Raw genomic sequence first — 15,258 nt, 5'->3', positions numbered from 1 at the left:
CTACTGTCTGCTCCCTTCTGAAATTCCTTTCTTTCTCTCTCTCTCTCTCTCTCTCTCTCTCTCTCTCATAGCATACTCAGTAAGTGCAAAAAGATTATCAGCAAACACAATGATCTTATCACCGCGCTGTTGTTCATGAAACCGGATAAGAAACTCACATGCCCTAAATTTATTTGGGTTCATTATATATAAAGCCTGAAAGAATAAAGACCGTTGCAAAGAAATAAATAAGACCACAATTTTATTCAAAAAATAAAATATAAGAACAGTTAAGCAGGAAAGAAGAGTAACTAATAGAAATACTCTTTGGGTGAAGCAGACTGTTAACATCCTAAAAATAAGAGCATGATGACATAAACACAGTATCAATGTATTTTTTAATAACAATCCAATTAGTTTATGACGGTGCATTTCCATGATTTCAGTGTGAAATTCCCCAGTACAACAAATAAAACTGCAAAGATTGTACTTGTTCAATACCAAAATCATGGCATACTCATCTGAAGGGTGAACTTCTACATATGCTGACTCCTACCAAAAGAGAGATCTAAGTTGGTTGAAGTCAAAATCAAGTTACTTCAACACTATGGGCAATTCATTAACGAAGTCAGCTTCATGCAGATTAAATTAATAAACCCATCCACTTGAAAAAATAAAGTACATTTAGCTAGTCATTTTAAAATGTAAATTCACTTAAATTAGTCTAGGAACAGGACTATTAACACCTCGAAATTGTTGGAAAATTGTAATGTCACTAAAAATTGCATTGTCAATTGATATACACTTAAAGATGTAAAATTACTATATGCTAAAAGGCACAAGCTCTCACATTGCATAACAGCTGTCAATAAGAAATATAGGACATAACATATTTCATAGTTAAGGCAATCAAAATCACAAACTGTTTTTTTACATAACCAAATTTATGAATAATCTAGAAAGGTGAAAATACAGACGAGTGCAGAGAGCATATGTAACTAACCTATTTTTTTTTAGAATTTTCTTTCTTCAAATATTCTAAAAAAAACTCTTTTGTCATTGGACACCATACTTCAGCACAATGGACATTTGCAATGAACCCTCCTTTTACAAGATCCAACCAGTTTGATTCATATAATTTAGGGCCAATAAGGAAGTTCAAATCTGTGATACGTTCATCCTCTCTCACGAGGGTTGTTGTGGTATGAAGTTCGAAAGTCAGTTCCTAGCAAATATGAAGAGTGAAGACAACATTCTTTAAGAAGGGCAGATCCAAAATCCATCAAACACCAATACTGACCAGTTAGCCCAAGTTTACAATGAGATTTAGTGATACTAATGACCTTCTGAAACATATGTGCAGGGACAACATGCACCTAAAAACACCGTTTGAAACCCAAATAAAGGGAAACAGTAAGAAAAATTCAATTAGAAAGCACAGGAAGTAGGTAGATAACCTCCGAAGTAAAAAACGTGTAAATCAACAGTGTGAAAGAGTTTAAATTTAGTGAAATCTTTATTCAAGAGCACCAAGATCATATATCCATGTCAGGAACTGCTTAACCTCACAAGCCTAGTGTGCAATCCACGTCCAATAGTGACAACACACAATTCGCTAACCAAAATGATCAAGAAATGATGCTGCATAAATGCACTTTGTTTATACAACAAACAACTTAGCTACGCTGAAGCAGTTGCTCCGAAAATCATCCACTTAAGAACCTGTACTCAGCAAGAGGGTCTAGGTCATAGTTCAAAATAGTTTTCCCTCATGGTCTAACAACTAAAATTATCTAATAGGTGAGAGTTTTGGATCGTAGCCCATACTCTATTTCATATTTTATGTCGCTTTTTGCCATTGACATCAATTTTTCCTTTCTTCCATTAAACACCTACTATAAGTCCAAAGCATACACACATAACTAAAATATAGCTTTACACAAGAAATGTACCTCATCCATGAGAAGCAAACCCCATTCTCGATTTCTTATCTCCTCAATTATCTTCTCAGACTCTTCAGACCTTTTCCCGCCAAAAGCAACCATGTTATAAGTTGTACAACCACACCAGCATTACCACGAAATCTCTCTTTACTATCAAAAGTGAAACGACATATATTATCATCTCGAATAGTAGACCACAACTTGAATTGGAAGGCCCACTGGTCTACAGAAACAGCATTTGTTGCTAAACAGAGGCAACTCTTTCGTATTCGACAGGCTGCAGAGACACCAACAAGAGACTTCCCGGCCCCACAAGGAAGAACTATAATTCCTGATCTTGCTCTTCCTACAATTTACTACAAGTTCACCCTCATGCTGAAAAATCTATAATCGAAATAGAAAAGACCAAGCTACACAGAGAAGTAAACAAAATAATCAAATCTCAACTTTAAGACACAAATGTTTAAAGAAAGGTGTGAACCTAGCATCCTATTTAAGAGATCATTTCTTAAATGAAAGCCTCTGGGTATACACATCCAAGGTGGTCTTCTTCAAAACCAACATTATTTCTAACAAGTGACTGAAAATCGACAACTTGCACCCACCAATTGAGGGCTCATACCATGAAGAGGCTCGCTCATGTTAGAGCAAATTGACAGCCTCATCATTGCCACATTATTCAATCCTCTACATAGGACAAACTCCTACATAACTCAGCAGCATGATGTCTTTGCAAGTGCAAGCATGTGGTAGCATTGACCAACCAACTCTAGGCCACCTCTTGGGTGGTACATCCAAAGCTGGCACCCTCAAAATAGCAAATAATCGAACACAGGTTCTCGACATTGCATCTACAAGGTCAAGTAATATAAGAAGAAAAGTTCAAATATAAACGTACAACAAATCAATATGCTTGGACAAGATGCAGAACACCAATCAGTAAAATGTAGTTCAACTAATTTGTGGCAGAAAACACAAAAACCAAGGCACAACAAGAATTTTTTTTCAACGACAACAAGTAAAAAGAAAGAATTTATTAAGAAATACATGGAACAGACAGACTATTTGATAGGAGAAAATGAAAGCAAATGTAGAAAAGGATTATCAAGAATGGATATGATAATATTATGCTTCATTAACATATTCTTAATATAGAATCTTATATGATATAGATCGCGATATAAGATATCACCAAGCACTATGTCAGTACAACAACTCCAAATGACTGGCAACCACAACGGAAGTTCTGAAATTTAAATTTTTTCATCCAATAGCATCACCACCAAAGTTCCTGATAAGTTACTTTAAATAGACCATGTCAGACATTTGGTATTCCACACTACAAAAGAGAGCAGCCTACTTCCAACTACATGATCCTTTAAATTTTTGGTAATAGAAAAATCAGTTGAAATTGCACCTATCATGATGGAGATGTCCACTGGTAAGCATGATTATGTTTGGCCTATGTGACAATCAGTACCAAGATGAAGTAAGATTATACATGAAATTGGAAGAAATCATGGATAACCAATGTGTGTAATATCCAGTTCTAGTGCACTAGCCAATGTAGCCTCTCTGAGAATTCTACACAATGTCTTCAACAGTCTCAACTATTTTGCTGGAGAGTTATATTGACATGAAAAATATTGTCTTACAATAGGCCTCACCATTTCCAAACATTTTATTGAGACTCTTTTCCTGGTATGGGCGTGGCTGAGCCTTCAATTCCATGTTTAAGTCAGGGTTCACCTGCAGTTAGCAACATCAAGTCAACAACATACCCATGATGTGTGACAAGGAACAAAACTGGCAGAACATCAAGCATTTGTGAGAAATAAAGCTTACTGTATCATTTCTGAAGTCATACTCCTCCAACATGGGATAATTTAATGCATTTGGTAAGCACCTTTGCTTGACACTTTCAACCTGTAAATGTTTAAGTTAGGTCAAAAAAATTATAACCACTAATCACTTAAATATACATCATCATTCATAGACCACCCTACCTGAGTAGGATCTATTTCAAAAGAATGGGTTTCTTTCTCTTCAGCTACTGCTGCCACATCAGCATCAGTGAACAACTTCTGATGACCACCACCATCCATTTCACTCAAAGCTTTGCTAACTGTAAATACATCACTTCCTTGTGAACCCTAAACAGTAGATCAAGAGTTTGCATCACCATCAGAATTGTGTCAAAGTTCTCATGATCTATCATAGAAATTTAACCATTTATCTGAAGGTTTAGCCATAGTGACAAATAATCTCTCCATGCTACAGTGTGATAGTGGCTTTGGAGATGATAGTTTTGATTCACTATGCAGGCAAAAAATGATTAAATTATTTAACAACACAATTTTTTTTTCAAAAGAGATGTTCAAACTCCACTTCCCTTCTATGAAAAAGAACAAGAGCAGAAGTTATTTTCTTCCACTGTAACAAGCAAACAACTTCATGATTTAAATGGTAAATTCAACCATTTTGAATAATAGTAAAATATGTAAAGAATAGGCATATAGATGAATCCATAGAAACTCCTATGTAAATTTTATGTCACTCGCCAAAAAGATAAGAGAAAAGACTAAAAAAAAAGGCACAACTCAGAATAACACCTCAGAAAAATATAGTGGACATGCATGAAGAAAATAACAGCAAACTAAATTACCTCATTGGAATAAATTCTCTCTTTAGATATAACCTCGTCCTTCAGCAAAGTCATCAGCACCTGCAAGTATCATTTAAAGCATAAGTTCCAAATTCCCCTCATCACCATAAGAATAATAATAATGATAATAACAACATCAATAATAATAATAAACCACTTGTGATAGAATACGAGACCAGATTCGCACCTCTGGGAAAGGGGACTCCACAAAGTACCGGTTCTTCTTAAGTACAAGTTTTACTTTCCCATAATTAGAAGTTGAAGCATAAATGAAATCAATCATTTCTTTAGGGAGCTTAGTCTTTGGTAGCTTGTTCAAAACAGTAATTATAGTTTCAGTCTCGAGCCCAACAGAAACAGCACCATACAAGGAATGAGGCGCCAAGTTATACTCATGCATAGACTCTGGCCTGCGCAACATTTTTCCAACAAAATGAAAATGAGCAACCACACAGAGTTTTAAGTAGAAGAAAATAGAAGGACATCTTAAATACCGGCAAACGGGCTTAGCAATCGCAATGAGGAAATCATTGGCTTGCTTATACAACGGTGATAATGTCTCAAGAAAGATCTGGCCATCAGCGCAAGCCCATAAAGGGCGGTTTGCATGATCAGGCTTTAATTCAAGTTTAGAAAATCCCCTCTTCGTCAGTTCGCTTTCATCTTCATGATCCATATTCCGTACCCATAAACACAATTCAAGCACCTAAAGTAAACTAAAAACAAAAAGCTATAACAAAACAAAAAAAGGAATAAAAGTAATACCTTCACGACAATCCTCATCAAAATGAATTTAGTTCTTTGCCCTATAGATGTCTGTACATTTTTTTGAAGAATGGTCATAATGAATTTAGTTCTTTGCCCTATAGAGTAAACTACTGTTGGGTTTGCTGTTTCTAGATTTTGCCATTTATCATAAATTTCTTTTCCTAAGGCTCCTGGTAATTTCCTGAATAACTTTGTACCTAAATCTTTATTAAATGCATTCCTTGATATGCATGCATAATAAAAGTAATCTTGGAGGAATTTCTTAACATATTTGTAATTATGGAGACTAAGTTGTTCTAAGTAAACTACTGCATCTTTTTGTAATGTAATGAATCCTAAGTTGGGATCATCTCCTGTTACTAACTGATAAACTTTATTAACAAAATTATATGGATTGGATCCAAGACTCATTAAATGACCAAATTCTTCTATATTTCCTCTTTTGTAGCTTTCCCATAAGTCTTTTACACTTTCTCCTAAAAATGTTTCTAAGTATCTATACTTTTCTTCTAAATCTTGGGATTGAAAGTTTTGGATATAGTTTGAGACTACCTGGTTTTTCCAAAGATCTAATACTGTTGTCCATTCTTGAGGATCATGGGCTGAAAGATTAAGATTTTTTCCTTTGTCCATTTCTTGAAACTTTATAGGTCTTTCTGTCTCCTTTCTTTTTCCTTTAGGACGTATCCTATGATCGAAGTTTACTGGATCACTATAAGGAATCCTTGGCATATTTCTTGAGTAATATACTTCTCTAGGAGGAGTTCTTGGGTAAGTGGTATAGCTATTACGAGGAATAGAATTAGAGCTTTCTTCATCCATATATTCTTTGATACTTAAGAGTTTCTTCTGTTTCTATTTTTTCATCTTCTTTAGGTTCCAATGGCATTTTTCCTATTCTGATGTTGGCTTCTTGGTCATAATAGAGATATTCTTCTTCTTGGATTTTTCCATTTTTTATTAAGTCTTCTTCTAGATGAAGAAGTTCTCTTTCTGTCTGTTTTAATTCAAATTCTTTAGGGTATATTATTTCATCTGTTTCTAATTGTATATCAACTAAGTCATAATTTTCACTAGAAATTGACTTTGTATCTTCTGTACTCTTTTGTTCATAACTATTAAGTCTAATATTTATATTACCTTCTGTATCAGTGTACATAATACTTTTTTCAGGACTAATTATTTTTTCTTCTCTAAATTTCAGGTTCCATTCTAATCCTGCTAAGACATCTGGGGAATATTTGATGGACTTAATTAGTTTAATTCCCTTACCTATTAGATTTACTACATCGTCTATCTTGACTTTAAACCTAGTAGTACTAGAATAAGTGCATCTCCCTAAAAATCCAATGCATAATAAAAGATTGTTTCCTACAAAGGATTCATATTGTTTTGTCTGAATACCTATTTTAATATATTTCCTAAAATCTTGTAATCCTATAAGAAAATCAGGGGAGCAATAAAATATTCCTCCGTTCTAGTTCATGTCTACTTCGGTAATCCCTAACATAGCCTTTTTAGGATCTGCCCATCTATCATCATAGATGCTAAGAAGAGTTTTAGTTCCTAAATGTTTTCTCCCTAATCCTTTAACTCCTATGACGATTAAACCTAAATGAATCAAAGTATATAATTTCTTAATTTCTTTGAAGGCTTGTTCTACTATTAAATTTATGTTTACTGAATCTTTTCCTACACAACTAATTTGAATTTCTCTATAATGTCTAAATAATCCAGTGTTGAAATTTAAAGGTCCTGTTCTATATAGTTGTCTAGGATTAAGAAGGTTAACTTGATTGTTATTGAATAAAGTAATATCTTGATGTATATCTATTATTTCATCTAATTGTATGTCTCGTTGATCTACACTTCTTCTTCCTGTTATCCTATCTATTATATTAAGGTTTCTAGAGGAACTTCCTATTTCTGAGGTGATTCCTTCACCTCGCTGTGAAAGTGTCATGATTTTGTAGTTGCTGATATTCTAGGTTCTATTTTGACAAATTTTAATTTTTGGGTAATTAAATCTATTTTTTTATCTATGTTTTGCTGGGATCCTTTACTCGTTTTAAGATAATCTAGGTTTCCTACTAATTTGTCTGTTCTTATATTAAGTTTCTTGTTTATTCTTGTATTTTGTTTAAATTGATTTCTATTTCTGTTAATTTACTTTGTAGATTATTTCCTAGACTTATAATAAGGTCTATAATGCTATTGAGCTGAGGGTTATTTTTGTGTAGAATATGTTCTTCACTATTAAAATGACACCTAAGAGTATTAGGTCCTATATATTTTGTATCAAATCTTGTAGGAAGTCTAAGGTCTAAATAATCTATTTTTCTGAAAGGTTCCAGGTCTTATAGGCTCTGATACCAAATTGAAGGGGGTACTCTTTTTAAATTAATCAGGATTATTTAAATCAGGAGTATTTAAATCTGGAGTATTTGAAGGTCTTTGTCTTCTGGGTGTAAAAACTTGTCTAGGGGTTTCTACAAACCTTCTATAGGAATATAAAGATAAAGTAAAATAGATACAATTAAAAATGAAAAGATTACAAATAACTATCACTAAAGCTATTAGAACAAATATCATGCGTCTAAAATTCTGACTATAATATTAGCAATTAAAAATATATAAGATTCTAGAATATTTTCTAATTTTTCTGGCAGAACGACAAAATATCCAAATAACTCTATTACTATGATTCCTAAGAACAGGATGCTAGAATAAGTTCCTATAGTTTAAATCTTTTACCGTAATGTAAAGCTTTGTAAAACAGGGCTAAGTATAAGTAAAAGATAGGTAGGAAGAGTAAAATTATTCTAGAAAACTGTTTGATTAAATTATAGACTAGCCAAAAAAACATAAACGGTACGACGACGTTGTGACTTCCGAGAGCGACGCTTGGCTCAAAAGAGGCAGAGGCGTCTGTCAAGGCGTAGCCCTCACTCAGTAGTTTCCAGCCTAATATACCTTTTATGTATAGACACACAATATATATAGATATTCTTAACAGACAATAAAAGCAGTATGGATTAAACATGTAAGAACAATTCCTAGGGCAATCAAAAGCACAAGCATAGAAAGGATTTTTGAAATCAAATAGGATGTGTAATTCCCGAGAGGCATACTTTAGATCAAAGCTATTTAAATCTTTATTCTCACTCCTTCAGGTATAGGGAACCAAAGACACAGAGAGGTGTGCAATTTCCTAGCACTGTAATGCTTCTACCACGGGCTCCAGCATTTAGTCCCAAGATAAACAAAGCCCTCAAACCTCCTTGGGTATAAACGGGTAGGAACAAGGGACGCATGGACCGTGAAACATTAGAGGAATACAACAATATTTTTACTCTGTGCTTGGGATTGACCTTGGATTAGAGGAGAGAGGTACAGACTTAAACAGACAAAGATCTAAAGTTTCCCCTTAGGGAAGTTCTGAAGACTGAAAGAAAATAACTGGGATGCACACTTACTTTGGAAGCAGGAGTTGGTCGTAGGTGAACTCAGAAAGAAAAGAAAAGGAAGCTCATGGGTGGAAGATCAACGAGGAAACAAACTGCACTCTTTCATTCATATCTTGTGAAACATACATAAGGCTATTTATAGCCAAGGGTTGCAGACACTTGGAGACAAAGGGAATCACCCAGGTGCTCATTGGGCCCCATCGTCAGTGAGTTTTCTCTTACTGCTTTCCAGGTGTGCGGTTACAAAAAATAAACTGTACAAAAAGTATACAAAGTCAAAAGGTACAATAATGGAATCTCTCTGTCTCTCTGTCTCTCTGTCTCTCTCTGTCTCTGTCTCTCTCTCTCTTTTACTAAATATCTTCTTATCTTGAATCCTATTAATTAACTGTGATTTGTCTGGTATGTTATAACTGTCAGTAATAGTATTATCATTTAATCTTTTATAATTTATAACCATTCTAGAATTGCCTCTTTTTTGTTCACTATGTTTTTTTACTATAAAAGCAGCAGATCTATGAGGGCATTTACATGCCCTGAAGGACATTTTGAATGGTTAATCATACCGTTTTATTTAAAGAATGCACCTGCTATTTTCCAAAGGAAATTGGATGACATATTTAGTAAATATGATACTTTTGTTTTAGTTTATATAGACAATATTTTAGTCTTCAAAAAAACCATTGAAGAACATATAGGACACTTACAATTAGTACTAGCCACATTCATGCAAGAAGGAATCATTATTAGTAAAACAAAAATAGAATTATTTAAAGAATACATTAAATTCTTAGGAGTTAATATAGGTCAAGGACAGATAGAATTACAAGAACACATTTCCAAGAAAATTCTAGAAATGCGAGATGACCTATCGTATACAAAACAACTTCAAAGATTTTTAGGATTAGTAAATTATGCTAGACCCTTCCTTAAAGACATTGGAAAAATCATTGGTCCTTTGTATGGAAAAACTTCCCCTACAGGCCAAAAATTCTTTAATCAAGAAGACAAAAATTTGGTAAAAAAAGTCCAAGAAAAAATTCAAACTTTGTCCAAATTACAAATGTCTTTAGACTCTGATTACCTTATAATAGAAACTGATGGAAGTAACTTAGGATGGGGTGGTGTTCTTATCTCCAAACCGCATAAGTACAGTGAAAAAGAGCAAGAAAAAATTTGTAGCTATTCTAGTGGAAAATTTAAAGAAAAATGAAATATGAGTAGCATAGACTCAGAAATCCTAGCAGTAATGTATTCTTTAGAGTCTTTTAGAATATTCATTATTAATAAACTAGAATTTACTTTAAGAACAGATTGCGAAGCAATAGTCAAATATTTTCAAAGAAGTAAGGAGAATAAAATAAGCAGAAGAAGGTGGTTAAATTTAGTAGATATTATTACAAGAAATGGATATATAATAGAATTTGAACATATTAAAGGTAAAAATAATAGTCTTGTAGATACATTAAGTAGACGATTTTTTTATTCTTTCCTTGTCAATTGAACAGATCGATCCTCCAGACCAGACGTCCTCAAGGCCATCCTTTTCCAGATTGAATAATTATGGTCAAGAATTCTTAAATTTTGGTAATCAGAAGTTAGTAGTTTTTCCTAGATCTAACATTATATTTAAGACTTAACACAAGAACAATGTTTGTTAGATAATTTATGGCTTTCTTACCAAAGAATTCCAAAAGACCAAAAATATTTTTTAGCCAGTAATAATAGCCGATCAGAATATTTTTGCCAGAAAAAGAAACGTTTTAACTTTTAAGTAGTTTTTAAAGGTAAAACTCCAGGAGTTTTTCATTCCTAGACAGAAGTAGTAGCAAGTATTCAAGATTTTCAAAGACCGGTTTACCAAGGATTCAATAATTTACAAGAAGCTTTAGAAGCAGCAAAACTAACTATTGGTACTAATTACTACATAGCCCCTTCACTAAGATTTATCAAAGAAGACCAAGTATCTTATGGAGTCGCCAAAGATACTCCCACAAAGATTATTTTCTGTGAGCATTTTGAGACTTTATCCAAGACTATTTCAAAGATTAAATGAAAAGAGAAGATTCCTCTTAGAAAAGAATGCCTTCCAGAAAGAATATATTGGCACTTTGGAAGAAGAAAATCGCCAACTCAGAGCAAGATTGACAGGTAGTTTCTCTACCTAGATACCTACTAGTGTTGGTCATTCACTAGCTAGTCCAGCTCAAACGGTAGTTGGTAAAGACAAAACAAATCCGTTGATGGCTGGACATTTGCCAAAAATGTCAGATGATAAAAAGAAAGAAAATCAGCAGACAGACCCTGACGAAATTAAAAGAATGTTGAAAGAATATTTTGAAGAATATCTCAAAGACCAAGGATATGAGAAGAATGACTCAGAAACATCTAGTAAGACTGGATCTGCAGGTACTCAGACCATTCAGTGTTATTCCCAAGAAGAAGATGAAGATTTTGATTTTGACTCAGAAGCCATTCATAATCTCACAACGTTGGCTGGCAAATAGACAAAAGCAATGAGAAGACTAAAATAGAAAAGAAGATTATTTTCAAAAAGAATAATAAAGTTAGAAAATACAAAAGACTATGATAACATAGAATAATCTCAACAACACCATGGTTTCAGCCCGACAAAACTATGGTTTCAGCACAAGGGTAGAAAATTCCAAACGACAAGACAAGCACACGGTTTGAGAAGACCGCTTTCCAGATCATTAGACACCCATAGTTTATACCCATGGTTTTGTAAAAGGTTGTGGTTTTGATTTTTGCCAGTTGTTTTGGGCACCTGGTTTTTGACTTGTAAAAAGGAGTGTACTTTTCTTTTTTTGGCTTTGCATAACTCTCACCGTCCACCTGGAAGATTCTGGGGAAAGTTTATCGTCGATGGGGCCCAATGAGCACCCGGATAAACACCTCTTTCTCCAAGTGTGTCAGCAGAGTTTGCTTATAAATAGCCCCCCTTGTACATTACAAAGGATATGAATGAAAGAGTGAGCTTTCCAAACTCCTTGCTTCCGATGTCTTCTACCTTTTCCATCCCGAAACTCTCCTAAACACTTTAGCTGCAACGTTTTCAAAGTAAGTCTTTTCTTTCTCTTTTAATTTCTACAGTTTAGGCGTCTTCCCAAAGGGAACTCCTCAAACTTTTTCTGTTTAGATTTGTAATGGTTTTCCCTTACTTTGGATTCATTTCAAGTGCTTAGAAAAAGCATTGTGTAACCCTCTGAAGTTGCTTGGTCCAGAGTTCCGATTATATGCCCGTTGTTGTCCACAAAGACGTTAGGGATTCTTGAATTTTTGGAACATAGACGGAGCCTGTGGCTGAAGCTATATGCTTGGGAAGCACACACCTTTGCGTGTCTTGAGTGTTTGAGACTTGTCAAAAACCAGACAAAGATCTAAATAGTAAATGTTTTTGGAGCTACCTTCTGGAAGTTTTTACAAATCGATTTTACACCCTTCTTGTCTTTCCCCTTGCTATGCTTATCTTATTAGTCGTAATTGCTATTGTATTTGTTAGTCTTACTCTTATAGCTTTTATAGTTTGTTACAAAAAAAAACAAAGGGTATTTCAGGCTGGAAACTATTGGGTGAGGGCTAAGCCCTGATAGACACCTCTGCTGAGCCAAGTGTCACTCCCGGAAGCCCCAACGCCAACGTACCTTTTATGTTTATTTGGCTTGGGTGAGGGCTAAGCCCTGATAGGCGCCTCTACTGAGTCAAGCGTCACTCCCGGAAGCCACAACGCCAATGTACCTTTTATGTTTATTTGGCTTGGGTGAGGGTGAAGCCCTGACATGTGCCTTTGTTGATCGTTTTGGCTCTGAATAATACCAATTCAGGGGGATACCTACTTAACCTGGTGTATCTAAGGATCTCACTCTTTCTCTCTCTTTCTCTCGCAAGAGAAAAAGAAAAAATCTTATCCACAGCTAGTGGACAGTTGGCCTGATTTAATTTAGAGGGGGTACTAATTTAATTTAATCTAGTTTGGAGTATTTAATGGTGAATTATTAGGAGATATTTTTATTACTTGCTTTCTAGGTATAAATATTTGCCTAGGGGTTTCTACTACTCTTCTATAGGAATGAAGGGATAATGTAAGACAGATAAAACTAAATATAAAAGATTACAGATAACTATTGTTAATGTTATAAAAACAAAGATCATGTATCTAATATTCTACCTATAATAATAGCAATTAAAAATATGTAAGAAACTAAAAGGTTTTCTAATTGTTCTGGCAGGAAAACAAAGTAATTAAATAATTCAACCACTAATATAAATAAAAAAAGGATACTAGTATAAGTTCCTATATTTTAAATCTTCAACCGTAATATATGGAGTTGTAAAAAAGAGCTAGATATATATAGTATATAGCTAATATGCGTAAGATTATTCTAAAAAACTGTCTTAATATTTTATTAACTAGCCAAATAAACATAAAAGTACAGCGGCGTTGTGGCTTCCGGTAGCAACGATTGGCTCCGAAGAGGCAGAGGCGTTTGTCAGGGCTTAACCCTCACCCAGTAGTTTCCAGCCTAATATACCTTTATGTATAAACACAAAAACAAACACCAAGCCACACAATCTATAAAACTTAGCAGACAATAAAAGCAGTAAGGATTAAACAGATAAGAACAATACCTAAAGTTATAAAAAGCACAAGCATGGAGATGATTACGGAAAATAAGTAAGAAGTGTAATTCCCGTGGGTTTATCTTTAGATCAAAACTGTTTAGATCTTTATGCTTACTCCTTCAGGTATGGGAAACCCAAGACACAGAGAGGTGTGCAATTTCCTAGCATTAAGCTTCTGCCACGGGCTCCAACATTTAGTCCCAAGAAAAACAAAGCCCTGAAACCTCCTTGGGTATAAACAGGTAGAAACAAGGGACGCATGGACCGTGAAGCATCAGAGGAATACCGCAATGCTTTTACTCTGTGCTTGGGATTAACCCCGGGTTAGAGGAGGTAGGTACAGATCTAAACAGATAGAGATCTAAAGCTTCCCCTTAGGGAAGTCCCGAAAACTAAACGAAAATGGCGGAGAGTAACACTTACTTTTTTAAAACAGGGGTGTTTGTGAGGAATGCTTAGGTTGAGAAGAAGAGGGAACTCATAGGTGAACAACAAAAGATGCTCTGAAAAACACTCTTTCATTCATGTATTCTTTGATACTTATAGTTTCATCTTTTGTTGGCTCTAGAGGCATTTTTCCTATTCTGATGTTAGTTTCTTGGTCATAGTACAAATATTCTTCCTCTTGGATTTTTCCATTTTTAATTAAGTCTTCTTCTAAATGAAGAAGTTCTCTTTCTGTTAATTTTAATTCTAGTTCTTTAGGGTATCTTATTTCTTCTGTCTCTGATTCTCCTTCTATGTGGACTAAATCGTAATTTTCGCTAAAAATTGATTATGTGTCCTCTGTATTCTTTTGTTCATAACTATTAATCTAATATTTATATTACCTTTTGTATCTGTATACATAATACTTTCTTCAAGACTAATTTTTTTGCTTCTCTAATTATTTTAATTCTAGTTCTATAATAATTAGAGAAGAAAAAATAATTAGTCTAGAAGAAAGTATTATGTATACAGATACAAAAGGTAATATAAATATTAGATTTAATAGTTATGAACAAAAGAATACAGAGGACACATAATCAATTTCTAGTGAAAATTACGATTTAGTCCACATAAAAGGAGAATCAGAGACAGATGAAATAAGATACCCTAAAGAATTAGAATTAAAATTAACAGAAAGAGAACTTCTTCATTTAGAAGAAGACTTAATTAAAAATGGAAAAATCCAAGAGGAAGAATATATGTACTATGACCAAGAAGCTAACATCAGAATAGGAAAAATGCCTCTAGAACCAACAAAAGATGAAACTATAAGTATCAAAGAATACATGAATGAAAGAGTGTTTTTCAGAGCATCCTTTGTTGTTCACCCATGAGTTCCCTCTTCTTCTCAACCTAAGCATTCCTCACGAACACCCCTGTTTTAAAAAAGTATGTGTTACTCTCCGCCATTTTCGTTTAGTTTTCGGGACTTCCCTAAGGGGAAGCTTTAGATCTTTGTCTGTTTAGATCAGTACCTTCCTCCTCTAACCCGAGGTTAATCCCAAGCAAAGATTAAAAGCATTGCGGTATTCCTCTGATGCTTCACGGTCCATGCATCCCTTGTTTTTGCCCATTTATGCCCAAGGAGGTTTCAGGGCTTTGTTTTTCTTGGGACTAAATGCTGGAGCCCGTGGCAGAAGCTTAATGCTAGGAAATTGCACACCTCTCTGTGCCTTGGGTTTCCCATACCTGAAGGAGTACGCATAAAGATCTAAATAGCTTTGATCTAAAGATAAACCCCTCAGGAATTACACTTCTTACTTATTTTCCATAATCATCTCCATGCTTGTGCTTTTTATAACTT

General features: G+C 34.3%; 1 pseudogene; it reads right to left on the bottom strand.

Moving 5' to 3' along the window:
• LOC137938374 (general transcription and DNA repair factor IIH helicase/translocase subunit XPB1-like) overlaps window positions 1–15,258 on the bottom strand; it is a 52,841-nt pseudogene continuing 37,583 nt past the window's right edge.

Source organism: Aristolochia californica, unplaced genomic scaffold (genome assembly GCF_029961685.1).
Source record: "Aristolochia californica isolate CCGP_79_NKW_82.1479 unplaced genomic scaffold, dmAriCali1.0.hap1 SCAF_8, whole genome shotgun sequence".
In the NCBI taxonomy this organism is placed as follows: domain Eukaryota; kingdom Viridiplantae; phylum Streptophyta; class Magnoliopsida; order Piperales; family Aristolochiaceae; genus Aristolochia; species Aristolochia californica.
Note: the sequence above shows the minus strand (reverse complement) of the source record. Positions and strands in the feature narration are given on the sequence as shown.